We start from the raw sequence: 7,011 nt of genomic DNA, 5'->3' as shown, positions 1-7,011 counted from the left end.
TTTATTGAATTTACAACCCCCTTTCACTGTTTTGTACTCTTTTTGTACTTGTTTTGATTATTATAATTTCTCAATTGTTTGTAAATGTAGCAAATTTATAAATAAAGGTTTATTAAAAAAACAGACTCTTAAAAGCCTACTGAAACCCACTACTACCGACCACACAGTCTGATAGTTTATATATCAATGATGAAATCTTAACATTGCAACACATGCCAATATGGCCGGTTTAGTTTACTAAATTGCAATTTTAAATTTCGTACGGAAGTATCATGCTAAAACGTTGCGGTATGATGACGCGTGCGTGTGACGTGACGCATTGTAGAGGACATTTTGGTCCAGCACCGTTCATTGGTATAAGTCGTCTCTTTTCATCGCATAATTACACATTATTCTGGACACTGTGTTTCGGAATCTTTTGCAATTTGTTCAACTAATAATGGAGACGTCAAAGAAGAAAGATGTAGGTGGGAAGCGGTGTATTGCAGCTGCCTTTAGCAACACAAACACAGCCGGTGTTTCCTTGTTTCCTTGTTTACCTTCCCGAAAGATTACGGTGAAGCTTTACTATGGAACAGAGCGGTCAAGCGGACATGGTTCCCTACCACATGTCAACCGGCAGGTTTCAGTGAGAAAATGGTGTTAATAAGTCGACTCTTACCGTACACATGAGCGGAGAGCTTGCGTCGTTCTTCCTGCACCTGTCAAAGAGGCAGCTGCGGACTCTCTTGCCGCCTCCCACCGGCCGCCCCCGACCGTCGGATGCTTCCACTGTGGAGGAGGGAAGAAACAAAAAATCTCAGCCCGGCCCCACCGGCTGCCGTTGCCTCGTCGAGAAATGTGGCTTCCCTCGGAGACACTGGCGGTCACCAAATGCGCGGCCATACCCCTCGGACCTTCAGGTAGTACAGGTACGACCATGTAATCTCACTAAAACACTAGTAACACAATAAGCAGATAAGGGATTTTCGAGAATTATCCTAGTAAATTTGTCTAATAACATTTGAATCGCTCTGCCGTTTAGTTTTTTTTTTTCTAGTGCTTTACTCTCACTTTCCTCATCCACGAATCTTTCATCCTCGCTCAAATTAATGGGGAAATTGTCGCTTTCTCGGTCCGAATCGCTCTCACTGCTGGTGGCCATGATTGTAAACAATGTTCAGATGTGAGGAGCTCCACAACCCGTGACGTCACGCGCACATCGTCTGTTACTTCCGGTACAGGCAAGGCTTTTTTATTAGCGACCAAAAGTTGCGAACTTTATCATCAATGTTCTCTACTAAATCCTTTCAGAAAAAATATGGCAATATCACGAAATGATCAAGTATGACACAGAGAATGGACCTGCTATCCCCGTTTAAATAAGAAAATCTCATTTCAGTAGGCTTTTAAAAAAGTTAACTATAAAAGCGATATTTTTGTATATTTCTGATGATCCTAACAACCGCAAGCGTGATTGAAACATTAAAACATTACCAACAAAATCAAAAAGCAGTGGAAAGTTGTACTTATCTGCCAGATCCGTAGCTTGAAAGTTACTACTGCTAACTCATTAGCACGTAGCATTCTCTCCCTCTACTGTATTTTCATTCTCATACAGCTAAATGGGCAGAAATGACCACCATCGCCCCCTGGTGTACGAGAGGCACACTGCGTTTGAGCAACAGCCACATGGGAGATTAGAACATGGAAACTACAACTTCACATGAAAAAATATTTGACAAATCAGACTAATTAGTACATGGAATCTTGCTGACTTTAAAAAGTGACGCGACGTCAGACAAGGCAGCACAAATCTTTAATGATTATTTTTTTTCCCAACTAGTAGAAAGAACATTTATATCGGGGATGTCAAACTAGGGGCTGGGTGATATAGCGATGTACACGACATATTGCAGGTTTGTCTCTGTGCGATATAGAAAATTACTATATCGTGATATCCGAGAATACGTTCTCACGCATTGGCCAAATTTGGAGAAAAAAAACGTGTCTGAGGGCCGGTGTATCTATTTTTTCAATGTCTGATTGAATGCTAAAAACGTTCTGACAGAGTGCCTTAAAGGCTTACTGAAACCCACTACTACCGACCACGCAGTCTGATAGTTTATATATCAATGATGAAATATTAACATTGCAACACATGCCAATACGGCCTTTTTAGTTTACTAAATTGCAATTTTAAATTTTGTGCCAAGTATCCTGTTGAAAACGTCGCGGTATGATGACGTTACTACACAACGCCACGGATTGTAGCGGACATTTTGATCCAGCACCGATCCCAGCTATAAGTGGTCTGCTTTAATCGCATAATCACACAGTATTCTGGACATCTTTTTCGCTGAATCTTTTGCAATTTGTTCAATTAATAATGGAGACATCAAAGAAGAAAGATGTAGGTGGGAAGCGGTGAATTGCGGCCGCCTTTGGCAACACAAACACAGCCGGTGTTTCCTTGTGACTCTCTTGCCTACTCCCACCGCCCGTCCCGGACCGTCGGATGCTTGCACCGTGGAGGAGGGGGAAAAAAAACAATCTCAGTGTTACGTTGCGGACGCATCTTGGATGCGCGAGGAGTTTCACCTCTCGATGCTAAGGACTGGAGCAGGCAGGAATGGAGGTAGGAGCAGGTTTTAATGACAATAACAAAAGTAACACTTGTACAAACTGAAAGAAAAGGAGTGCCAACGCACGGAAAGCTAAATGCTACGACTAGCAACAGGTAGAGTTCAAAGTCCCAGGTACAGAAGCGCGAGCCGAGCTCGCGGAGGGTAAGCTAAGAAATAACGGGCTGAATGCAAAAATGACTAAACAACGCGACTGTTGCATAGAGCAAACTAACCGACCAGGAGGAACTAAGGTAGCAGGTGGTCTTAAATACAACACAAATAATTCAAAACAGGTGTGCGTAGTGAGTCCGTGCAGGAGGCGTAATTAGGTTGCCATGGTGACAAAACAAAACAAGGAAGTGTTAGCAACGGGATCGGCAGAGTCCAAAACATGATCAAAACATAATAGGAAAATACAAAAAGGACATAAACATGCTAGAGATGTGTGATCTGGAAGCCTTGCCTCGTCAAGAAGCGTGGCTTCCTTCGGAGACACTTGCGGTCACCACACACGTGGCCACACCCCTCCGACTTTCAGGCTGTACAGGTACGACCATATAATCTCACTAAAACACTAGTAACATAATAAGCAGATAAGGGATTTTCCAGAATGAGCCTTGTAAATGTGTCTAATTACATCTGAATCGCTCCCACTGTCCTCTTTTTTTTTTGTAGTCCTTCACTCTCACTTTCCTCATCCACTAATCTTGCATCCTCGCTCAAATTAATGGGGAAATCGTCGCTTTCTCGGTCCGAATCGCTCTCGCAGCTGGTGGCCTTGATTGTAAACAATGTGAGGATGTGAGGAGCCCTACAACCCGTGACGTCACGCGCACATCGTCTGCTACTACCGGTAAAGGCAAGGCTTTTTTATTAGCGACCAAAAGTTGCGAACTTTATCGTCGATGTTCTCTACTAAATCCTTTCAGCAAAAATATGACAATATCGCGAAATGATCAAGTATGACACATAGAATGGACCTGCTATCCCCGTTTAAATAAGAAAATCTCATTTCAGTAGGCCTTTAAATGGAATGGAATTTTAAATTTTTTTTACTGAATCCAGAATGTACATGAAAATAAAGAATGTGGGATGTATGATATTAACTATGAAGGATAAAGCGCTGAATATTGACAACATATGAATGTCACAAACCCGTCTCCATCCACATATTTTACAATCAAGCAAAACGCAACGATAATGCAACAAAGACTGCGAAATATGATCGCGAAGGGTAAAAAACAAAACATCTACTATCTGATATATCTAAACTTTACAAAAAAAAAACAGATTTGCACCTTTTCTCTCTCTCTCTCTCTCTCTCTCTCTCTCTCTCTCTCTCTCTCTCTCTCTCTCTCTCTCTCTCTCTCTCTCTCTCTCTCTCTCTCTCTCTCGCTCTCTCTCTCTCTCGTATTACCACTCGCACCACTCCGCATTCCCAGATCTGCACTACAGAGAGGTAGCGGCATGGGTAACGTTAGCTGTGGTGCTTGCGGAGTGGTGTGAGTGGTAATACAAGAGAGAGAGAGAGAGAAGGTGCGAATCTGGTAGCAAATGAAGAAATAATTAATTGCAAGAAAAACAGCACCGGGTCCATCGTCCACAAGTGAGCATCATTACTCAGGACTGCAGTTCCTGGAGGAGGTCAGGTAAAGAAAATATGTCTCCCCTAACTTGGAGAAGCCAAACCATCAGTTTTTATATTTCTCCCTTCTGTCTCTGAGTATGTGCTAATTCAGGAGAGCACACCCTGACCATAAAAGGAGATTTTTGTATGTAAGTGTCTGGAAAACTACTGCTTTAAGTCATAACTTAAATGTTGGCGTTGAGCTAGACATGTAGTCTCTTCTCAAGGATAGGGCTATCACTTTTGCATTCCAAAGTCCCAATAAGGCCCTCTTTCCTATGAGAAGTGATCCAATCCACCCCTCGAATATCAAACTAAGGGGCCTTATCTTATTATGTGCTCAAACTAAAATACTACTGTGGAAAGGCGGAGTAGACAGTCCGACAGAGCGGCAGGGCACGCTGGAGCCCGGCCCAAGATGGCAGCGAGGAGGCGGAAAATGTGAGCGAGCGAGCGGTGAGGCGGGCGGGGCATGCCGGGAGCGTCGCTACAAGCGAGATGGACACAATTAATGTATCTCCTCTGGAGGTATAAAAGGGGAGAAGGAGGAGAGAACGGGGCAGAAGGAGTTGGAGAGCCCGCGGCACATGCAGCGCACGAGAGACGGAGAGCAAGAGGCAGACGAAGACGCGGCCGACTGAAGAGCGGACCGAAGAGCGAGCAGTGGAGAATGGAGGAGCTGAAAAGCGACCCGACCTACACTGCTCAAGAATGTCCTTCCTTGGTGGTCCGTGGAACCCGCACGACAGCGAGAGACCGTCACAACCACTATTTCATTAAAGTTGGTGGTTTGCTTTCTCCAAGATGAATATGAAGATTCGCCATATGCAAAACATAATATGAGTTAAGTAATTCATTTCATAACCTTTACGGGTCTGTTGTTCTATTTTGGCTTCGAAATTTTGATTTTATTTTGTAGCTTTTATATGCTACTTCTTAGACTCCCCGGCTTTCACCATACTCACCTGCTATTTTGCAATTTGAGGTATTAGTATACTTTTGTAACTAGTATCTTTTTCCCTTTCTGGTTTAATATTCAGTTCCCGGCCACATGTTTTAAACATTCTTCTGATAACTGAAAGCTCTCTGGACTGGAACCTTTGGTCAGGCTCTGCACCTGAGAGCCTCTCCTGATTTAGACGTAAAAATGCCAGCGACATGATCGTGCAGCTCTGCTAATTAGCATTGTCTGAAGGCCTTGAATCCTTCATGGTACACACTAGTTAGACCTTCAAAATGACTTTCTTGGGCCCATAATGAAGCCCAAAAGGTTAAAGAGTCCTGTTCTCTGTATGTAGAGAAGACTAATGACATCCAGTGTGTCCGTCAGCAGCTTGGAGAAAAAAAAAATGGTGTCCGGAGTCCATCCACCTTTTCTTTCAAATATTAGCATTTTTTCTTAGCTTTTCCACTCGATATTAGAGTCTTGAGTATTGGCGGATACTGATATTAATGGATATGATGTCAGCAAAATACTTTGATTATTTTGTAGTGTGCAATGCTCAAAGGTTTCATCAAAAGCATATTGTGATGATCCATTGGCCGGACTCTCTTAGTTCTGTTTCAGCACCCCTGGGTTTGTGTTTCTTGGTTGCCATGGGTGCTGATTATTTACACCTGCTTCCGATTAGCATACTTGCCAACCTTGAGACCTCTGAATTAGGGAGATGGGGAGCTGAGGTGGGCGGGGTTGGGTTCTAGCGGGTCGGGTGTGTATATTGTAGCGTCCCCGAAGAGTTAGTGCTGCAAGGGGTTCTGGGTATTTGTTCTGTTGTGTTTATGTTTTGTTACGGTGCAGATTTTCTCCCGAAATGCGTTTGTCTTTCTTCTTTGGTGTGGGTTCACAGTGTGGCGCATATTTGTAACAGTGTTAAAGTTGTTTATACGGCCACCTTCAGTGTGACCTGTATGGCTGTTGACCAAGTATGTGTTGGGGAACATGCGCAGTCTACGTCTCTCTCCGCTGCGGGTCCACCCAGACACACCCCGCGCTCATCAAGCGGACCACGCCCACTCTCCACCGCAGCCGGTGGCAGTCCACGCCTGACACACTTGTGATTGAGGACGTGGAGCTGTGTAAAGGGACCAGTGGACCAAGGATCCTCGCGGGAACTTAGTTCTCAATTGACGTACAGTAAGCGATCATCCTGCTTTATGGGATCCTGCTCTCCCTGTGTTCTGCCTCTCCGTGTTCTCAGTGTGTTTTCTTGTGTCGCCCCCGCAGTACCCTCCGTTGTCTTAAAGGTGAAGTGTGCGTCTCACCTTTTTCCCTGGATCTCCCTCTGGACTCTGACTGCCTCCCTCAATCCTTGACTCCCCCCGCTTGGACACGGATCTTGTCTCTTCGCTCCTGCCCTACGGACTTCCGCGTTCCTTCGCTCTCGTCAAGACGTTGGTAACACACACTCCAATTAAGTACTTCACATAGTCTTAAACCATACATACTCTTGGGTTTTTGAATAACAAAAACTTACTGTGACGGAGACAAGGGAATGAGAAGCAGCATGGATATCATGGGTGCAGGAGGTGATTTTGCCAGACTGACTACCTGGTAACTGTGGCTTAAATAATGAACATGATAAGTGCAAACAGGTGTGAGACAAGACAGGTGAGCTGATTGGTTGTCTTGGTGACAAAACAGGGAGTGAAAAAAAAGGAACTTAAAGAGTCCAAAGGTCAAACAGCACCTGGTATTCCTAGGCAGTCTCCCATCCAAGTACTAACCAGGACAGACACTGCTTAGCTTTGAGAACAAACAAGATTGGGGATGCTCAGGGT

The 7,011-nt window shown here is 44.3% G+C and overlaps 1 protein-coding gene across 2 annotated transcripts in view; it reads right to left on the bottom strand.

The window, feature by feature from the left end:
• Positions 1–1,506, bottom strand: part of LOC133569680 (tyrosine-protein kinase yes-like) — a 107,889-nt gene extending 106,383 nt beyond the window's left edge. Inside the window, exon 1 of one of the 2 annotated variants that reach the window (XM_061922202.1) lies at positions 662–1,506. The gene's annotated coding sequence lies outside the window, so the exon portion shown is untranslated. The remainder of the gene's footprint in view (positions 1–661) is intronic. The other variant, XM_061922200.1, reaches the window with a different exon arrangement.
• Between the last annotated feature and the right edge of the window lie 5,505 nt (positions 1,507–7,011).

The sequence above is a fragment of the Nerophis ophidion genome, linkage group LG15 (genome assembly GCF_033978795.1).
Source record: "Nerophis ophidion isolate RoL-2023_Sa linkage group LG15, RoL_Noph_v1.0, whole genome shotgun sequence".
NCBI lineage: Eukaryota > Metazoa > Chordata > Actinopteri > Syngnathiformes > Syngnathidae > Nerophis > Nerophis ophidion.
This window is presented reverse-complemented; position numbering and strand designations above follow the sequence as displayed.